Source organism: Chiloscyllium punctatum, chromosome 24 (assembly GCF_047496795.1).
Source record: "Chiloscyllium punctatum isolate Juve2018m chromosome 24, sChiPun1.3, whole genome shotgun sequence".
In the NCBI taxonomy this organism is placed as follows: Eukaryota; Metazoa; Chordata; class Chondrichthyes; order Orectolobiformes; family Hemiscylliidae; genus Chiloscyllium; species Chiloscyllium punctatum.
In genome coordinates this window covers 45,204,558-45,226,455 of record NC_092762.1, presented here as the reverse complement: position 1 = coordinate 45,226,455, position 21,898 = coordinate 45,204,558, and positions in this window count along the sequence as shown.

Sequence of the window (21,898 nt, the reverse complement as noted above, 5' to 3'; positions counted from 1 at the left end):
GGGGTTTTGTTTTTACACAGAGTTTGTGTGTGGAATGAACTCCCTGAGGAAGTGCTGGACGTGGGCACAATTGCAATGTTTAAAAGTATTTTTGGATAAGTACACGAATAGGAAAGGTTTGGAGGGATATGGGCCAGGAGCAGGCAGGTGGGACTAGTTTAATTTGGGATGATGTTCAGCGCGGACTGGTTGGATCAAAGGGTGTGTTTCTGTGCTGTATGATTTCCTATTCTCTGAAGATTCCCATGCAGACCCAGCCACCTCATCCCAGCATTGACAATAGATGATTGACCTCTCCTGATAATCCTACAGATCCCTAGCCTTCACATTCCCTAGAACCTGTGAACAATTTAGCATGGCCAGTCCACCTAACCTCCACGCCTCTGGGAGAAAACCCAGACACACATGGGAAGAACATGTAAACTCTAAATAGACCTGAGGGTAGGATCAAACTTGGGTCCCAGGCGCTGTGAGGCAGCAGTGCTAACCACTGAGCCACTGTGCCACCCTTGAAATCCTCTGATGATGATTGGTGACAAACTTCAGCCAACAGGAAAAAACTTTTCTAGATCTTTTTGTGTAATTGTGCAGCCTCGTAACTGAACACAGCTCTCAGATGCCATTAAATAAATGAGGTGTTTGAATTATCCCTCTAGAAAAGGCTGCCCTAATGACACTGCTTTGCAATTGCACTTGAGTCTTGTGTAACTTCTTCAGTGCTGTTTCAGACCTGCATGGGTTCTCTCTCAGGTCATATCGATTTTGCTTACATTTCCCACCAATTCACAGCTTCGAATCAGTCGGTGAGGTTGCTAAAGTTTCCAGTGAGAGCAGCTCGAGATGTTTTCTCACAGCTCAGCTTGTGGTCCCAACGGCTGCTGACTCAAACTATCCCATTGCCGATCTCGAAGTCTGCAGTGTGTGATCAAAGTGAAATGGGTTTTCAATCATATGATGTATCAGCAGACACAATTTTTCTTTTATTGCAAAACAAAGTTCACGCCCGATCTATTTTAAAGAGGAAGTTTATCTCATAAGATGCTGAGGTTCTGGTATTTTCACCAATGTAACACAGCATTTGGTCTCTTTCTCATCCCCAACATCCTTGCTCCTTCTCATCACTGGGGACTGTGCCTTCAGTTGCCTAGACCCCAGTCTCTGGAATTCCCCTCTCCTCTTCTTTGTCCCCCTTTACAATGCTCTTGAAACCTACTTTTTTGATGAAGGTATTGTCCTTGGATATGTCTCCTCCTTTAGCTCGCAATTCAAGTTTAATCCAATGAAGCATGAGGCATCCTTGAGACACTCTCCAATGTTAAAGGGGTTTGAGAAAATTCAAGTTATTGTTGTTGTGTCCTACCCAAAGCCCAATGACCTGAACTGAGCAGTGTTGATGTTGTAATTATATCCAGCACCCCCGATAAAGGGCTGTTTATGGTGAAGTGAGTGAGGACGGCATTGGCATCAACCATAATTCTCTCAATATCCATAACACTCAATGTCGGTGGCCATTTTGGTTTCTTCATTCAATCACAGGACGTGGGTATCACTGTTTGGGTTTCTATTGCCATCCCCAATTGCTCAGGAGATGGCGCTGGTGAGTTGATTTCTTGAATGACTGCAGTCCTTAGGGTTCAGGTTAGACCTGCAGTGCTGTTCGGACGGGAATTGGAGGGTTTGGACCTAACAATGGTGAAGGAATGGCAGGCATTGGTTCTAAAGCAGAGTAGTGAGTAGTTTGGAGGGGAACAGGTAGCTGGTGGTGTTCCCATGTATCTGCTGTCCTTGTCCTTCTAGCTACAGGGACAAACCACCTCTGGAGTGTCCTGAGAGGAGATTTCTGAGGGGCCTTTGTGTGGTTCTTCCCCTGGTTGGGTATTTCCTGGCACCAGCTGGCCTCTTTGTGAGGAAGGGGCAACCCGGGGGAATGGGAGAGGACCCAATAGCTGCTGCAGATCTCTGTGTGTCTCCAGCAGACTATGAGGGTTCTGAACCTGGCTCTCCATTGGCATCATGGTCACATGTTCAGAGCAGATGGGTTGCCCACAGTGTAACAGCACTCCTGCAGCTCCTGAGCAATGAGCTCCATTGTGTCTGTCTGGTCCTCTGTGCTTGGAGATTACCAATACCATAGAGTCCTCTCCTTCCTGGACCTGAGCAGGTGCCTGATCCCTGGCAGTCCTCCAAGTGCCAGTGACCTGGGGCATTTCTTCCTCGGCCAACTGCGAAATTGGTAGCGCTCACCAGCTAATGCTCCCACACTCATTGAGGCCTCAGTATCTGAGCTGGTGAAGGGCCCAGGGGGCAGCATTGCCAATGTTTCCCCTGGTCAGGAGCAGCGAGCCTGATAGGGTTGGAGTGGGGGGGTTAATGTGAGAGTTATAGTGGGATGAATACTGGTTCTTACTGGTTTGGAATATCAGAACATTGGAATTAGGGGCAGGAGTAAGCAATACGGCCCTATGTGCCCCATTCCGTCATTTCGCCTGATCATGGCTGATTTTATCCTGGACTGAACTCTATCTTCCTGCCTACTCCCTATAGTCCTTTGTCCCACTTCTCATCAGAAACATGTCTATTACTTTCTTGAAACTGTTGGTTGATTCTGCTCCCACTGTAGTCTGAGGCATTGAATTCCACAGGTTCACAACCCTCTGAGAGAAGCAGTTTCTCCACATCTTAGCTCTGAACCAACCTCCTCTCATTCCATGTCTTTGACCTCTTGGTCAAGACTGTCCCACAATTGGGGGGGGGGGGGGTCTTCTGTTCAACGTCCACCTTATCAATCCCCTTTAGCATTTTATACATCTCATCAGGTCCCCCTTGTTCTTCTGAATTCCAGCAAATACTAGCCCGAGTTATTCAACAGCTCCTCAAATGACAGCCTTTTCATCCCTGGAATCAATCTGGTGACTCTACTCTGAACTGTCTCCAATGTCACCACATCCCTCCAGGCTTGGAGGGCTGAAGGGCCTATTCCTGGGCTGTAAATTTTCTGTTTTCTTTGTTCTACCTCTCCTCAGGTAAGAAGACCAAAACTGCACACAATATTCCAAGTGTGGTCTTACCAATGCCGCATATAGCTGTACCAACATGTCTTTACTTTTATAACCCAGTCTTTTTGCAATAAACACCAGGATTCTATTTGCCTTTCTTATTACACTTGCACCTGCATGAGGTTGGAGTTGATAGACCCCATTGTGATTCATGCGACCACATCTTTAGCAAGTGTTGGTTGTTTGAGGAACTCCAGCTCAGTGTTGATGAACTGGAATCTGAGCTTCAAACATTGCGACACATCAGGGACAGGGAGAGTTACCTGGACCCTATGTTTCAGGAGGTAGTCACAACGCTGAGGTAAACTTCTGGTTGCCCTGCTATAGGAAGGATATCATTAAATTGGAGAGGGTTCAGAAAGATTTATCAAGATGTTGCCAAGACTGGAGGGTTTGAAACATAAGGAGAGGCTGGATAGGCTGGGACTTTTTTCACTGGAGTGTAGGAGGCTGAGGGTTGACCTCGTAGAGATTTATAAAATCATGAGGGGTACAGATAAATTGGATAGCAAAAGTCTTTTCCCTAGGGTGGGGGAGTCCCAAACTCGGGGCAAACATTTAAGGTGAGAGGAGAAAGGTTTAGAAGGGACCAGAGGAGCAATGTTTCTGCACGGACATTGTTTGTACTTGGAATGAACTACCAGAGGAAGTGGTAGATGCAGGTACAGTTACAACATTTAAAAAACATTTAAACAGGTACCTGAATAGGAAAGGTTTGGAGGAATACGGGTCAAACACAGGCAAGTTGGACTAGTTAGTTTGGGAAACTTGGTCAGCATGGACAAATTGGACCGAAGGGTCTGCTTCCATGTTGTATGACTTTATGACTCCACCACAAATTCAGTCAGTGGTCAGGGAGAGGAGGGTGTGATTTGGGATGAAGCAGGTAGAGGGATCCGGGAGATAGTGCAGAAAGAGACTTGAGCTGATCTAACAGCTTTGGGATTCTTGCTTATCATGTGGATGAGAGTGGGGATTGTAGGGAGGATGAGCAAACTGACCAAAGCACCATGGTACAGGGAGCCATTCAAGAAGGGGGAAGGCAAGAGAAACGTAGGTGTAATTGGGGCAGTATAGTCAGGGCAATGGACACCATTCTCTGTGGCCTGGAGTGTCCTGAAGGCTGTGTTGCCTGCCTAGTGCCGGGATTCAGGATATCCCATCTGGGCTGCAGAAGATCCTGGAGTGGGAGGGGAAAGATCCCATTGGTCTCCGATTGCGTAGGAACCTACGATATCGGTAGAAAGAGAGAAGAGGTTCTGCCAAGCAAACATGAGCAGTTAGGGTCTGAATTGAAAAGCAGAACCAAAAAGGTATTAATCTCCAGATTACTATCTGAACCACTGAGCCCCTCCACTGAACACACGGTCAACAAGATTAAAGAGGTCCAGGATTGGTGTAGGGGAAACGGGTTTGAATTCATGGGACATTGGCACCAGCACTGGGGAAGGAGGGAGCTGTTCCGATCCTCCACCTGAAACTTGCTGGGACCAGGGTCCTGGTGAATCGCATAAATAGAGCTGCAGGTAGGGATTTAAACTAAATAGTTGGGGGGGGGGGGGGGGGGGGGGGGTAGTTGGGGATCAGTAGCCTAGAAAATTATGGGAAAAGGTAAAGGGGGAGGGAGTGATCAGCAAAGATTATTAGAGTTTCCACAAAGGATTGTGAAGAAGGTGTTTGGTATGCTTTCCTTTATTGGTCAGAGTATTGAGTACAGGAGTTGGGAGGTCATGTTGCGGCTGTACAGGACATTGGTTAGGCCACTGTTGGAATATTGCATGCAATTCTGGTCTCCTTCCGATCGGAAGGATTTTGTGAAACTTGAAAGGGTTCAGAAAAGATTTACAAGGATGTTGCCAGGGTTGGAGGATTTGAGTTACAGGGAGAGGCTGAACAGGGGCTGTTTACCCTGGAGCATCAGAGGCTGAGGGGTGACCTTATAGAGGTTTATAAAATTATGAAAAGCATGGATAGGGTAAATAGACAAAGTCATTTCCCTGGGGTTGGGGAGTCCAGAACTAGAGGGTATAGGTTTAGGGTGAGAGGGGAAAGATTTAAAAGAGACCTCAGGGGCAACTTTATCACACAGAGGGTGGTATATGTATGGAATGAGCTGCCAGAGGATGTGGTGGAGGCTGGTACAATTGCAACATTTAAGAGGCATTTGGATGGGTATATGAATAGGAAGGGTTTGGAGGGATATGGGCAGGTGGGACTAGATTAGTTGGGATATCTGGTCGGCATGGACGGGTTGGACTGAAGGGTCTGTTTCCATGCTGTACATCTCCAAGACTCTATGTCTCTATAACAAGTAAGAGGACATGGAATGGGTGAGAAATGTAACTTCAGGGACAGGAGAAAAGGGGACAACTGTGAGAAGGGGACAGGTAATGCAGGACTGAGGGTGCTCTATTTAAGTAGTCATGCCGTACAAAACAAGGTAAATGTGCTTTGTGGCACAGATTGAAATTGGCAGCTACGATGTTGTGGGTCTCACAGAGACAGAGCTGAGAGGGGATTAGGGCTGGGAAGCAAATTCCCAGAGCTGCATCCTGTGGCAAGGTCAGGCAGATTGCGAGAGTGGGCGGGATTGACTTGCCGGAAGGAATGAAATTAAATCCATAGCAAGGAATAACATACAGTCAGAAGGCATAGGATCCATGTGAGTAGCTGAGAAACTGCAAAGGAGAAAAAGACCCTGATGCAAGGCCTCCCAACACGGGTCAGGATGTGTGGAAGAAAATAAATCAGGAGATGGGACAGGGATATAACAATTACAGTAATCATGGAGGACTTCCATATTCAGGTGGACTGGGAAAATCAGGTTGGTAGTAGATCCCATGAAAAGGAATTTGTGGAATGTCACAAAATTTTTTTTTGGAGCAGCTGGTGGTGGAGCCCACAAGGGAACAGGCAGTTCTGGATTTGGGGAGGTGTAATGGGGCAGACTTGATGAGGGAGCCAAAGGTGAAGGTACCCCGCGGGGGCAGTGACCATAATGTGATCAAATTCGCCCTGCAGTTCGAGAGGGGGAAGCTGGAATCCGACGGTGACAGCTTTACAGTTGAGTAAAGGTAAGGAAAAAGGCATGAGGGAGAAGCTGGCCAGGGGCTGATTGGAGGGGGAGCTAAGCAGGGAAGATGGTGGAGCTGTAATGGCGGGTAATTCCGGAGGCACAGCGAAACTTCATCCCAACGAAGAGGAAACATGTTCAGGGGAGAACAAGGCAACAATGGCTGACAAGGGAAGTCAGGGACAGCAATTAAAGCAAAAGAAAAAGCAGAACATGGGATAAAGGTTAATGGGAAGCCAGAGGGTCGGGAAGAGAGGATAACTAAAAAAGGCAATAAGCGGGAGAAGATATATTGAGAGAAGAAATGTAAGAGTGAGCCAGCTTTTAATATAAAAGAAGATTTCCAGAGTTTTTTTGATATCGAAAAGGTGGGAGAGAGGCAAGAGACAAACAGAGCAAGTTATCAAACAAGAGCCAGTGGACGTGATTTATTTGGATTATCAGAGGTGTTTGACAAGGTGCCAAACATGAGACAGCTAAATAATGCAAGAGTCCGTGGTGTTAGGGGCAAGGTACTGGCATAGATAGAGAATTGGCTGACTGACAGAAGGCAGAGAGTGGGGATCAAGGGGTCTTTTTCAGGATAGCATGCGATGACTCGTGGAGATCCACAGGCGTCTGTGTTAGGACCATAATTATTAATGAATTGGATGAAGGAACTGAGGGCTTTGTCACTAAGTTTGCAGATAACACAAAGACTGGTGGAAGGACAGGTAGTGTTGAGGAACTGAGGAGGCTGCAGAAAGACTTGGCTCGACTTGGACAGTGGATAAAGAAATGGCAGATGGAATACAATCTGGGAAAATGTGAGGTTATGTACTATGGTCAGAAGAATAGAGATGTAGACTGTTTTCAAAATGGGGATAGACTTCAAAATGGGGAGTTGTTCTCATTTTTCTGAAGTGCTTTTGTAAAAGTCCTCCACCCTGGGATTAATCAGGGGACACCTTACACACTCTAGGTTAGAGTGGTCAAGACTCACTGGGTAAGGTGAGAATCAGTGTGAATAATGTTCGGAGAAAGTGAGAACTGCAGATGCTGGATAGTCAGAGTCATGAAGCCAGAGGGGGGTGCTGGAAAAACACAGCAGGTCAGGCAGCATCCGAGAAGCAGGAGAGTCAACGTTTCAGGCAAGCTTCATCCACGAATAATTGCTGTGTAATGGCCTGGATTACTGGAATCCAGTCAGATGGGTGCAAAATGTACTTTTTCTCCACATTTTTTATTTGCACACTTGAAATGTTTCATGGTATTTCTGACAGCTTTGGTTAAACAATGAATTGGATGAGCATCTCCACCCAGCTGCCCGATTCTCTCTGTCTTGACCATTTGTTACCTGCTGTGCCTTCTCTCATTTGGCCCGGGGTTGGCCTTTCCAAGCCCCTGGTAACATTGGGAAGGTTTCACCTTTTCCAGAGTGAGTGGGTGCTGCCTGTGACCAGGACGTTTGGGTCCTTAAATCAGGTTCACCATGCCAGGGATTTTAAAGATACACCAAACGGTGGTGGAGTTGGTCCTGACATCTACTGTGCAGGTTTTCAGCTGAACATTACAAGGTCTACTGACAGAGCAGAATCTGTGGGACTTATCAAAGGCATTTCAACGATCATCAACTCGAACTGCAGCGGTAACACTGTGTCAAGTGATTCGAAAAATCTGTTCCCAGTTCTGTGTTTAAGGAAGAATAACCCACAAGCTGTTTCTCAAGAAAGGTTACATCCAGGACGTTGTCTTCTCCAGCCCCTGATGTTGCCTATGCTCTCCCAGTCTCCTGCTTGTCCATCTTGGGCTCCAGCATCTGCAGGTTTTGTCTCTCTGCAGATTCAGTCTGGGGACCTTTCTGTCACAAAGCCCTTACTGTATGGAAGACAGAAGAGGAAAACACACACATACGCACATACGCGCGAGCACACACACACACACACACACACACACACACACGTGCACGCACATGCACACACTCTCTCTCTCACACATGCACACGCACACACACTCCTCATGCATACACACAGTCCTGATTGGCACACATGCACACATTGACACTTCCCATATACACAGACACACACACAGGTATACACATCCCTCACACACACGTACACACTTTCTTCATACACATAAACACACACACATCCCTCATTATCACGCACACATACACACATCCCCCATACACAAACACACACGTATACGTATCCCTTACACACATACACACAAACATGTACAGAAATAGCGAGCAGTATTAAGGAGAATCCCAAAGCCTTTTATTCTTATATAAGAAGCAAGCAAGTAATTAGAGAAAGGATTGGTCCACTAAAGGATAAGGAAGGAAGGCTGTGTGTCTAACCTGAGAGAATGGGTGAGATTCTGAATGATTACTTTGCATCAGTGTTCACTGAGGAGAGGAACATGATGAATCTTGAGATTAGAGAAAGAAGTTTGATTGGTCTGGATCACGTTGACATAAGTAGGGAGGATATGGTGGGTAGGCTAGAGGTTATTAAGGTGGACAAATCCCCAGGACCAGATGGGATCTCTCCCAGGTTGCTGAGGGAGGCGAGAAAGGAAATAGCTGGGGCCCTGACAGATATCTTTGTGGCATCCTTAAATACAGGTGAGGTGCTGGTGCACTGGAGGGTTCTTCATGTTATCCCCCTATACAAGAAGGGTAGTAGGGATATTCCGGGTAACTACAGACCAGCGAGCCTGACGTCAAAGGTGGGAAAGTTGCTTTAGAGGGTACTAAGACATAAAATATATTTATATTTGGAAAAGAATGGGCTTATCAGTGATAGGCAACATGGTTTTTTGTGGGTGAGATTGTGCCTTACCAACTTAGTAGAGCTCTTTGAGGAAGTGACCAAGTTGATAGATGAAAGAAGGGCTGTAGATATCATATGTATGGACTTTAGTAAGGTGTTTGATAAGGTTCCCCATGGTAGGCTGATGGAGAAAGTGAAGTCGCATGTTGTGCAGGGTGTTCTAGCTAGGTGGGTAAAGAACTGGTTGAGCAACAGGAGACAGAGAGTAGTAGTTGAAGGGAGTTTCTCGAAATGGAGAAAGGTGACCAGTGGTGTTTCACAGGGGTCAGTGCTGGGGCCACTGTTGTTTGTAATAGACATAAATGATCTAGAAGAGGGCACTGTTGGTATGATCAACAAGTTTGCAGATGACATGAAGATTGGTGGAGTAGCGGAAAGCATAGGGGACTGTCAAAGAATATAGGAGGATAGAGATAGACTGGAGAGTTGGGTGGAGAAGTGGCCGATGGAGTTCAATCCAGACTAATGTGAGGTGATGTATTTTGGGAAGTCTAATTCTAGAGCAAATTATACAGTAAACAGAGGAGCCTTGGGAAAAGTTGATGAGCAGAGAGATCTGGGAGTTCAGGTTCATTGTACCCTGAAGGTTGCTGCACAGGTGGATAGAGTGGTCAAGAAGGTACGCTTGCCTTTATCGGACGGGTTATTGAGTATAAGGGCTGGCAGGTCATGGTAAAATTGTGCAAGACATTGGTTCAGCTGCATTTAGAATACAGTGTACAGTTCTGGTTGCCACATTATCAAAAGGATGTGGACGCTTTGGAGAGGGTGCAGAGAAGGTTTACGAGAATGTTGCCTGGTATGGAAGGTGCTAGTTATGAAGAGAGGTTGAGTAGGTTAGGATTGTTTTCATTACAAAAAAGGAGATTGGTGGTGGGGGGGGGCCTGATTAAGGTCGACAAGATCATGAAGGGTACAGACAGGGTAGATAGAGATAAGCTTTTTCCCAGGGTGAGGGATTCAATAACGAGAGGTCACGTTTTCAAGGTGAGAGGTGAAAAGTTTAAGGGGAATATACACAGCAAGTACTTTACACAGAGAGTGGTAGGTGCCTGGAATGGGTTGCCAGCAGGGGTGGTAGAGGCAGGTACAGTAGATTCATTTAAGATACATCTGGACAGATGCATGAGTGGGTGGGGAGCAGAGGGACACAGATGCTTAGGAATTGGGAGACAGGTTTAGACAGTGGATTTGGATCGGCTCAGGCTTGGAGGGCTGAAGGGCCTGTTCCTGGGCTGTAAATTTTCTTTGTTCTTTGTTCTCTTTGAAATCCCTCATTCACACACACACGTACACACATCCCTCATACACAGATGCACAAACACACATACACACACACACTTAAAAACATCCCTCAGGCACATACACATGTATACAAATCCCTCATACACACATGCACACACACACGTACACTAATCCCTCATACACACGTACAAATGTCCCTCATACAAACACATACATGTACACATATTCCTCCTATACACACATACATCCCTCATACGCACACATGCAGCCGCACACATACTCACATCGCTCATTCACACAATGCATATACACACATCTATCGTGCACACACACATATACATATTCCTCATACACACACATCCCGCACTCACATGCACATACACACATCCCTCATACACATCCAGACACAAGTGTACACACAATCCTCACACACAAACACATTTACACACACACACATCCCTCATACATGCTGTTACACACATTCCTCACACAGACACATACACAAGTCTCTCATACAAAAACCCACAAACACATACACATATCCCTCCTACATACACACACCAGCATACATCACTCATACAATATACACACATACTCACATCCGCCATGCTCACACATACGTACAAACATCCCTCGTACATACCACAAATGTTCACACATCCCTCATGCACACACATGCACATGTTCCTTATACACACACATGAATACATCCCTCACACACATGTACACACGTACACACTCCCCTCATACACATACACTCACTTGTATACACATCCCTCACACACATATACATACCCTTCATACACACTCAGACACACACACGTCATAATCATAGGGTCAAAGAGATGTACAGCACAGAAACAGATCCTCCAGACCAACACATCCATGCCAACCAGACAGTCTAACCTAATGTAGTCCCACCTGCCAGCACTTGGCCCATATCCCTCCAAACACTTCTTATTCATATACCCATCCAGATGCCTTTTAAATGCTGTAATTGTACCAGCCTCCACCACTTCATCAGGCAGGTCATTCCATACACACACCACCCTCTGTGTGAAAAAAGTTGTCCCTTAGGTCTCTTTTATATCTTTCCCCTGTCACCCTAGACCTATGCCCTCTAGTTCTGGACTCCCCGACCCCAGGGAAAAGACTTTGTCTATTTATCCTATCCATGACCCTCATAATTTTGTAAACCTCTATAAGGTCATCCCTCAGCCCCCAAAGCTCCAGGGAAAACAGCCCCAGCCTGTTCAGCCTCTCTCTGTAGCTCAAATCCTCCAACCCTGGCAACATCCTTGTAAATCTTTTCTGAACCATTTCAAGTTTCACAACATCTTTCCTACAGGAAGGAGACCAGAATTGCACACAATATTCCAATAGTGGCCTAACCAACATCCTGTACAACCACAACATGACCTCCCAACACCTGTACTCAATACTCTGACCAATAAAGGAAAGCATACCAAACGCCTTCTTCACTATCCTATCTACCTGTGACTCCACTTTCAAGGAGCTATGAACCTGCATTCCAAGGTCTCTTTGTTCCGCAACACTCCCTAGGACCTTACCATTAAGTGTATAAGTCCTGCTAAGATTTGCTTTCCCAAAATGCAGCATCTCACATTTATCTGAATTAAACTCCATCTGCCACTTCTCAGCCCATTGACCCATCTGGTCAAGATCCTGTTATAATCTGAGGTAACCCTCTTCGCTGTCCACTACACCTCCAATTTTGGTGTCATCTGCAAACTTACTAACTGTACCTCTTATGCTCGCATCCAAATCATTTATGCAAATGTACAAAAAGTAGAGGACCCAGCACCGATCCTTGTGGCACTCCACTGGTCACAGGCCTCCAGTCTGAAAAACAACCCTCCACCACCACTCTCTGTCTTCTACCTTTGAGCTAGTTCTGTATCCAAATGGCTAGTTCTCCCTGTATTCCATGAGATCTAACCTTGCTAATCAGTCTCCCATGGGGAATCTTGTCGAATGCTTTACTGAAGTCCATATAGATCACATCTACTGCTCTGCCTCATCAATCCTCTTCAAAACACTCAATCAAGTTTGTGAGACACGATTTCCCACACACAAAGCCATGTTGACTATCCCTAATCAGTCCTTGCCTTTCCAAATACAAGCACATCCTGTCCCTCAGGATTCCCTCCAACAACTTGCCCACCACCGACGTTGGGCTCACTGGTCTATAGTTCCCTGGCTTGTCCTTACCACCCTTCTTAAACAGTGGCACCACATTAGCCAATCTCCAGTCTTCCAGCACCTCACCTGTGACTATCGATGATACAAATATCTCAGCAAGAGGCCCAGCAACCACTTCCCTAACTTCCCACAGAGTTCTCGGGTACACATGATCTTTACCCGCTTCAAGACATCCAGCACTTCCTCCTCTGTAATCTGGACATTTTGCAAGATGTCACCATCTATTCCCCTACAGTCTATATCTTCCATGTCCTTTTCCACAGTAAATATTGATGCAAAATACTCATTTAGTATCTCCCCCATTTTCTGCGGCTCCACACAAAGGCCGCCTTGCTGATCTTTGAGGGGCCTTATTCTCTCCCTAGTTACCCTTTTGTCCTTAATGTACTTTCTCCTCTGTAATATGGACATTTTCAAGATGTTACCATCTATTTTCCTACATTCTATATCTTCCATGTCCTTTTCCACAGTAAACACTGATGCAAAATACTTATTTAGTATCTCCCCCATCTCCTGCGGCTTCACACAAAGGCTGCCTTGCTGATCTTTGAGGGGCCCTGTTCTCTCCACAGTTACCCTTTTGTCCTTAATGTATTTGTAAAAGCCTGTAGGATTCTCCTTAATTCTATTTGCCAAAGCTATCTCATGTCCCCTTTTTGCCCTCCTGATTTCCCTCTTAAGTATACTCCTACTTCCTTCATACTCTTCTAAGGATTCACTCGATCTATCCTGTCTATACCTGACATATGTCTTCTTATTTTTCTTAACCAAACCCTCAATTTCTTTAGTCATCCAGCATTCCCTATACCTACCAGCCTTTCCTTTCACCCGAACAGGAATATACTTTCTCTGGATTCTTGTTATCTCATTTCTGAAGGCTTCCCATTTTCCAGCCGTCCCCTTTCCTGTGAACATCTGCCTCCAATCAGCTTTCAAACGTTCAAACGCCCTAGTCCTGGGGAATCTTTATGCAAACGATTTCCTGACTCCGTGATCCCTCAAGACAATGTAGGTGTGATATGTCCTAGCTTCGGGGCAGCCCTGTAAAAGAGTTCTGGCTCTGCTACTTCCACACACAATGTAGGTGTGAAATACTTCACTATTGGGGGATGATTACAAAAATGAACGTGATTGGCTGGGGATGGCTGTGAAAGCATTTCTGAATGGAAGGGACTGAATGAGAGTTTAATCTGATAGTAGCAGGAGAGTAGTCGTAAATGGCTGTCCGAACGAAGTGTGAATTACAATGGAGAGTCATCCACATTCTACATGCTGTCTGTAAGACAGAATGTCACCTCCCCCCCCCCCCCCCCCCACCGCTACTTCCAGAGTTTTCACCTTCTGGAGAAAGACAGTACAGTTTAACCCTCTAACATTATATTAATGTCCAGAGAGAGAGTACAATTTAATCTTTTAACATTACATTCCACCCTTTTATCATTCCATGGTAACTCCCGTGGATGGGGGCTGAGAAGGTCCTCAGCAGCTTATTCATCAGGATCCCACAACCAGTGTTTCATTGAGATGCAGCATACAGCAAGTAGAACAGCAAACAGCCCGTGAAGGAGATAGGATCCCCAGGATCCCCTAAACACCACCCGAGCCAATCCTGTACATTCTGAGAGCCTTGTCTGAAATCCTCTAACTGGTGCTGAGTGGACTAAATGGTGTGTGTTATGTTGTATGATTCATCTGTAATGTAGGTGATGCATTCATTTTCCCATAATTGTACAGACGCCTCCTTGCTGGGCCAGTAAATAGCAAACAGCATATCTGGTCTGTTGTGCGTACAGCCTTAGTTCTGTCAATTCGCGATCAACTACATTTAGTCCCCTTAGGGTACTGTTTCCAAGAATGGTCAACTCACAAGTGAGGTAATTTCCATTCTTTGCTGTGATCATCCCCCTGATCCCCTCGGGATAGCGTCCCCAGAAACCCCCAGGCCATGGACGATCCCAGATTTACTGGGTCCCTCCAGTCTACACAGAATCTCTCATTAACCAATTGGCTGCTATCCTGCAGTGGGTAAGGGCCTGCTGTGGGCATGGGACAGTGAGTGGTCATACTGTCCCACAGTGAATAGGACGAGGAAAGCCAGGGTGGCCTTTGTGAAGGTCCCATTGAGAAGGAACACAAACCCTCTGTTAACCCGGTAGAACTGGATTGTTTTGTGGCTGTCAGCCGTGAACTGCATGTACCACCCACTGCTGTCCTGGCTGGAGGTTCCCCCAATCCGATCAGAAAAAGGGTATGACCAAAAGGCCAACTGACATGGATATCGTTGTGATGCCCGCAAAGGAACTGCCGTCCTGCAGTAACATCTCAGCAGCTCTGCTCATCATAGGTGCAGGTGAACATTCTATGGCTGACCTGGCAAAGCCTGCGGGTACATTGCTTCTGGGCACAAAAGGCATTCACCAAGGCATAGGCACAACCCCATCCCCACCCCGAGAAGCAAAGCGGATAGCTTGTGGGGTCGGGGGAAGCCATACCTCCTCATCCCTGGGCCCCCATGTAGTTGGGGGACTGAGTGTTACCTGAATTTATCAGCTCTACACACCGACCTGAAGCCACCCTTCTAAACCTCCCGCTCTGGCCTAGACAGGGGTGTCTGAGGTATCTAGCATGTATAGGTTAAGGGGATGCACCTGGGAATGGCAACAAACAATGCATCTACTGACTGGGGAGTGGGTAACATACAGTCCGATTACCATGGAAACCCATGTGAGCCTTATAAAACAAACGGTCCTTTAGGCCGAATGCCGCAATGGCGGCTATGGTGCCGTAGACTGCGAGTACCATTGTCAGGCTGTTTGAGGGGGGCCATCATTCACAGTCACTTAAATGGACCCCTCTGCTTTGTCCTGGGACTTTGACTGCACTTGGGTACGGTCCTTTCCACCTGAGTCTGACCTTGGGGGCGGTGCCAGTTTTTTGGTCAGCATGAGTTCTCCTGCCTGCAGGTTGGGAAGATCATTCGGGTCATTCGAGTCCTGGGTCACTGTTTGTGGTGGTGATCCGAAGGCATTCCCGACCTGTGAGTGAAGGAACATTAGAGACCAGGTTAGCTGCCGAAAGTACGCCTGCATTTCCTCTCCCAAAATATTCAGGTCTATGTGGGTGGGTGGGTTTTGAGTCTACATCCCAAAGGGTCCTACTGGGTCAGCCGTAGATTATCTCCGCTGCCGACAGCCCGGTGGTTGAGTGTGGGGTAATCTTCATGTGATACAGGTCCAAAGGCAAGACCTTCAACCAGTTCAGGCCCATTTCACATGTCTACTTAGTCCATTTGGTTTTAAGGGTCCCAATTGCCCTCTCCGCTATGCCCGCCTGGGGGTGGTAGGCGCAATGGAATTGCTGCTGAATATGTGGCACTTCACACAGCTCAGTGTTAACTTTCCCGACAAAGTGCAGGCCATTGTCTGAACTAAGCTGTCAGGGCATCCCAAACCTCGATGTGATCTCTGTCAGGAGTAATTGTTCCACTGTTGAGGCCGTGTTATTATCGTGGGAAAAGCCTCAATCCATCTACTAAATACCAATAACAACAACGCAATACTTACAGCAATGTACACTTGGAAGTTCAATAAAATCAAGCTCAATATGTTCATATGGACCCACTGTTACACACTGCACCTTCGACCTGCATTATTTTGCTGACATAATGGTAAGGTCCCAGGGAGTGTTGCCCAGGGTGACAAGGTCAAGGCGAGTTGAGTGATAGACCACTGGCCTCCGTGGGGCTGAGTTAAAACAGCGGTCACACAGTCCTCTAGGATACTGGCATACAGCTGGAAGAGTCTGTCATACAGTGGTCTCCCAAGGGCTAGGGCACTGGCAAGGGCTGCTTTTAATTCCTTGAAAGCTGGTTTCTGGTCTTCCGATAGGCTGAAAGTCCCTGAGGCCTTATTGGAGGTTAAAGGGGTGAGCTGTTTGGTAAGTAATGTTATACTGGGGGAGCCACTGTCACCAGGGGTTGACCAAGCCTAAAATGGCATGCACCTGCTTAGCGCACATGGGCAGAGGGGTTGCCAGGATGGCCGTGATGGGGTTCGGGGTTAACTGCTGGTCTGAAGCGCTGAGCAATGTCCCCAGAATGTAACTTGGCGCTGGGTGCGCTGAACCTTGTTGGATGGTATCACGTAGCACCAAGAGTGGAGGGCGTTTAGGAGATAGTTGGTGTCTGCAATGTGAGCAGATTCCAAGGGGCTAGCTAGGAGTAGGTCATCCACATACCGGACAACTGTAGAGCCGTCCGAGAGGTGAAGCTCAGAGTACTGCCGGTGTAATACCTGGGAGAATAGATTGGCCAGATGGACACATCCCTGGGGGAGCTGTGTTCAAATGCACCACTGACCCTTAAAGGTGAAAGCAAACAAATATCGAGACCCTAGGTCAACAATGGTGAAAACCCAGGCGCTGGCAGCGATGTTACTGAGAACGGTCGCAGGGTACAACACGACCAGGTGTAGTGACTGCTGTACTCTGTTGGTCTGTCAGAGATCCTGTACTAACCTCCACTCTGGGTGTCCTGGCTTCAGGATTAGTGGAATGGGGGTGTTACAGGGTGATTGGCAGGGAACTAGAACTCCCTGTTGGAGGAACGAGTCTATCAAAGCTGTTTGGCTTCTGGTCTGAGGGAGTATTGAGGTATCGAAGGCAGTTCTATTCCTGGTGTAATTTGGATCTTGATAGGATCCATGGGAGTGCACCCCACTTCATGGTTAGAGGCCAACCAGAGGTCAGGAAAAGATTTTTGCTGAGGGGTCATGTTAGAGCTGATAGTGGTGAAGTAAACCTGCAACAGTGAAAGGGCTAGAGGAATAAGTGAGCTTCCCATTGGTCAGCAGTTTGATCTGGTCGGTGATACCGGGGTCTGATTGGTGTGATAAAAATCCCAGGGCCTTTACTTTGTATCCCTTGTTCATAGACAAGGTAATGTGGGGAGAAACTAACCCTGGTTAGTTCCACAGGTGGACAGGAATGTCTACCAAGAGGGCAGATCCCTGTTTACCGTCAGTGTGCCCCGTTACAGTACCAGTGACAGTGGGCTCGTGGAAAGGGGAAAGGTGGCTGCCAGCTCAGTGGAGGGTCTGGGGGATCCGTAACAAAGGATTAGTTAATGTGACAGCCCACCATTGGGGGGGGGAGCAAAATAGATCATAACCGTCTCTTGGTAGGATTATTTCTAATTGTAATGGTCTCATCAAGGCAGAGAATCTCAACCCGAAGGCCACACAACAAATCCCTCTCTGCTAGGTTAATGCCTAAATTAGGGGTTTTAATGAATTGGACAGTACGGGTTTGGGGGCCAAACTGAACTGTGAGTGGTTCTGTTAGGGGATACTGCCTTTCCTACCCAGTTAGACCAATCAGGTGTACAGTATAGAGCTGGTTGAGAGTCCAAACCCATTTTGGCACACAGGAGGGCGCAAGTGTTGAGGTAGTGGCACTGGTATCAATCATAAAGGGGGTTTCTTTACCCTCAGCTGTCAAGCAGACTACCAGTTCATCCTCAGGGTCTTTAGTCAGGACAGGGTGAAGTGGACAGGAGGTTAGTCAGGCTGGGAAGGGGTCTCCAGTGTAGCATCGCCACCCACCCCCCTGCCTGGGGCTCTGTATCGCGGGTGCAACAATGGGCAATCCCACTGCCAATGACCATCCGCAGCAGAGAGAAACAGGTCTGCATTGGCCGTGTCATTGTCCATGGGGGTGCGGACCACCATGAGGCCAAGGGCGACTGGGTGGAGGGGTGTGAGGGGAGCGATGAAAAGGTGTACTGAGGCCATTCGGGTGAGTGGCATATCCATAGTCACATCCATTGACCCAGCCCTGGGGACAATGCTGGGGTTCCATTGGGTGGTTCCTGAGGGCATCCGGGCCTGCAACAGGGACATGGGAATCTTTGTGAGGGGGCGACCGGGGAAGGGGGGGATGCTGTATCATTTCATGCTTGTAGCCTGTTTAGGGTCCCTAATACTACACCAGCATTAAGTGGGTGCTGTCCTCATTTGTGAACGGGTGTTATCCGGCCAATCTGTATGCAGTAGCTAACCCCGGGATACATTGTAATAGGAGGGCATTAACCAGGGGCGAGGGATTCTCTGCATTAAAAGTGGTGTCTCCTGCATGGGTGGGGTATGTGGAGCAATAGCGATCCCAGTAGTCTGAACCAGCCCCCTCCTACTTTGAGTGGCACTCCAAGACCCTGGTTATACCTACCTGCTGCTGTAGGGTTCCCTGGAGAGGCCCCCTCTAATCACCTGGATTTGGTCCCCAGGCTGGGGAACGGCTCTGGAAAAGGCCCCCCGATCAATATAACCCCCAACTGGGTTTTCCACCTAGAAACCTCGCTTGGGGTCAAAGCCACGCAGCACAGACCAAACAGGTCCTGAGGTGTGGCTGGATCCATTTGGATTGTGCCTGTAACATAATCAGTGAAACCCTCTGGACTCATCTTTCGGTTGGTGGCGTGAGACATGATCAAGCACATCTCTTGGGGTTTCCAGTGGGTGTAAACGTGTGTAGTGGACTCTCCGTTACCCCAAGGTTTGGTTTAGGGACTGTCCGGGTAGGGAACAACCTGTCTCTGTTCGTGTTTATGGGCGGCTTTGCCTTTTCTATTTTGGTTAGAAGGGCCGGGGTTAACTCAATTATTTGCTACCTCTCTGGGCCAGTCCTTGCTCCTGAGGGCATAATAGTGAGACCCGTCACGCTTGCTACCACTATCTGTGGTGGAGTTATAGGACAATGTGCTCTGTTCCCTGTGCATCTCAAAAGGGGCCTGTCTCTTTGTCTTTCTGAGAATTTGGTCGCATCCTGAAAGTGACTGGGTCAGCGAAGATTTCAGAGGCCTGGTTCTGGGCAGGACACAGGATCGGTACCTCCCTGGGGCTGAGGGATGGAGCGCGGGTGGACAGGCGGCAGTGAAGGGTACAGTAGGGGTGGTAGTACCGGGCTGGTGGATTGAGGTTGGGGTGTCACAGGGGAGGAGAGTGTAGCAGCCGATATGGGGGCGGCCGGCAAGGGCACTAGCCGGGATTTGCCAATCCTCCTCCTATACTCAACAGCGCCATCAATTTGCACCATTGGCAGATCGGACATGTCCAGAGGTAGCTCTGTTTTGCTCTCAGCCGGTGGCTGGGTTTGGTGCTTTAATCCTGGTTGGTTATTCTGTCCGCTGCCTCTCAGCTTCCCTTGGTTTCTCTCATTTTGATCATAGTCCTCGCACTGACTCTTCAACGCTGCCCAAGGCTTCGGGTTTCTCCCTTTATCACACAATCGAATCCCTCTCTGGTGCGCACCGCTCTCCCAGCTGCTCTGCTTAGATTTGTCTTTCAATTCCTCAGCCTCTTTTAGCGATGTGGTTATTAAAGTTTTCCACTGAGTGCCCGCATTGTGCTTCCAGAATGCCTCTTTGGCCTTTACAAATTTCTCCGTGTCCCACGTCCCTCCTAGTGGCCAGATTTCATTGCCCAATTCCTTATTTAAACATCCTGAGAGACACCTGAGCATTACCTTGTTCTGGGGGTCATCCCACCATAATTGATACAAAGGGGTTCCAGCCCCTGACATATTTAATGTTTGCCCCATGTTATTATTATATCTATGTTCTCTTCCTCTAACTGACTTCTATCGATCCATACTGGCAGACTCTGCACCCACTTCAGGGTCCTGACATTCGTGTGGGCGATTTCCCCTCTTAACAACCGGTCTAACGCAGGCTTCTGAGACAGACACAGTGACTCCATTTCACCTGGCATACTGTATCGCTGGGTTCCAACCTCCCAGCTTCCTTGGGGATTCTAACCCCGATCAAAACCCTGGGGACTCTAACCCCAGTCAAACCCCTGGGGACTCTATGTCCCCAATTAAAATCCTGGGGATTCTAACCCCAATTAAAACCATGGTTTGTGGAGAGCAAATCGTTGGTGTGCAAGTGTGTGAGTTACCTCAAAGATTCTGTCAACACCAAGTCCCAGGAGGTGAGATGAGGGGTCAACTGAGTTTATAGAGAGAGAGAGAGATATCAAGGTGAAGCTTACCTTGTGGGCCCATCCATCTCGTGCGGCCAACATTCAGACGATCGCTCATTTAGTCCACCTGGAAGCTCCATGTACGTTGAAATCCCACCGTTGCCACTATATATTAGGCTATTTTCCTGAGGATTTGCACACTCGCGATGCAACTGGCACACACCAACTTCTGCAAACAGTTCAAGTTTATTAAAGCTTGTATAAGCTCGATGACCCTCCTCACAGGTATGCGAAGTCGGGTCAGAGGCCCTGAACAAAGGAAACACCCCCCCCCCTTTATACAGCTCAGTTGGTAATGCTCACAGGTACTCCGGCCACAACCCCTCAATAACCACATGTTACCCCAGTACAATGGTAGGATGAGGTCAACCTCGGAGATAATGTAAATATAAATGCCCTAATCCTGGGGAAATGTTATGCAAACGATTTCCTGACTCCATGGTTCCCCACACAATGAAGGTGTGATATACTGCAGTACTGGGGGATGATCACGAAAATGAACTTGATTGGCTGGGGATGGCTATGAAAGTATTTCTGAATGGAAGGCACTGGATGAGAGTTTAATCTGATAGTAGCAGGAGAGTAGTAGTGAATGAAGTGTGGACTACAATAGAGAGTCATCCACATTCCTGCATGCTGTCTGTGAGACAAAATGTCGCCCCCACCCACTTCCAGAATGTTCAGCTTCTTGGAGAAAGACAGTACAGTTTAACCCTTTAACATTATATTAATGTCCAGAGAGAGAATACAATTTAACCTTTTAACATTACACAAGGACACCCAGGTCCCTCTGCATAGCAGCATGCTGCAACCTTTTACAATAAGGTAATAATCCTTTTTACTGTTATTCTGACCAAAATGGATGATTTCACATTTATTAACATTGTATTCCATTTGCCAGACCTTTGCCCGCTCAAAGTATGTATATCCCTCTGCAAAGTTTCACAGTCTCTGCACGCTTTGCACTAATACTCATCTTAATGTCATCTGCAAACTTTGACACATTACACGTGGTCCCCAACTCCAAATCCTCGATGTAAATTGTGAATAATTGCAGTTCCAATACCGATCCCTGAGATACACCATGAGTCACTGATTGCCAACCAGAATACCGCTCATTTATCCCCACTCTTTGCTTCCTGTTAGTCAACCAATCCTCTATCCATGCTATTACTTTACCCATAATGCCATGCAGCCTCTTGTCGAAAGGCTTTTGGAAATCTGGGTATCCCACATCATCCACTGGGTCCCCGTGTCCACTGCGCTCGTAATATCTTCATAGAATTCCAAAAGATTTGTTAAGCATGACCTGTTTTTCATGAATCCGTGCTGCACCTGCCCAACAGGGCAATTTCTATCTAACATGAAGTGAAAAACCAACACTCCTGGCTTCGGACACCCCCAAGCTTTTCATAAAACATTACAACATGCATGTTACAATTATTAGGA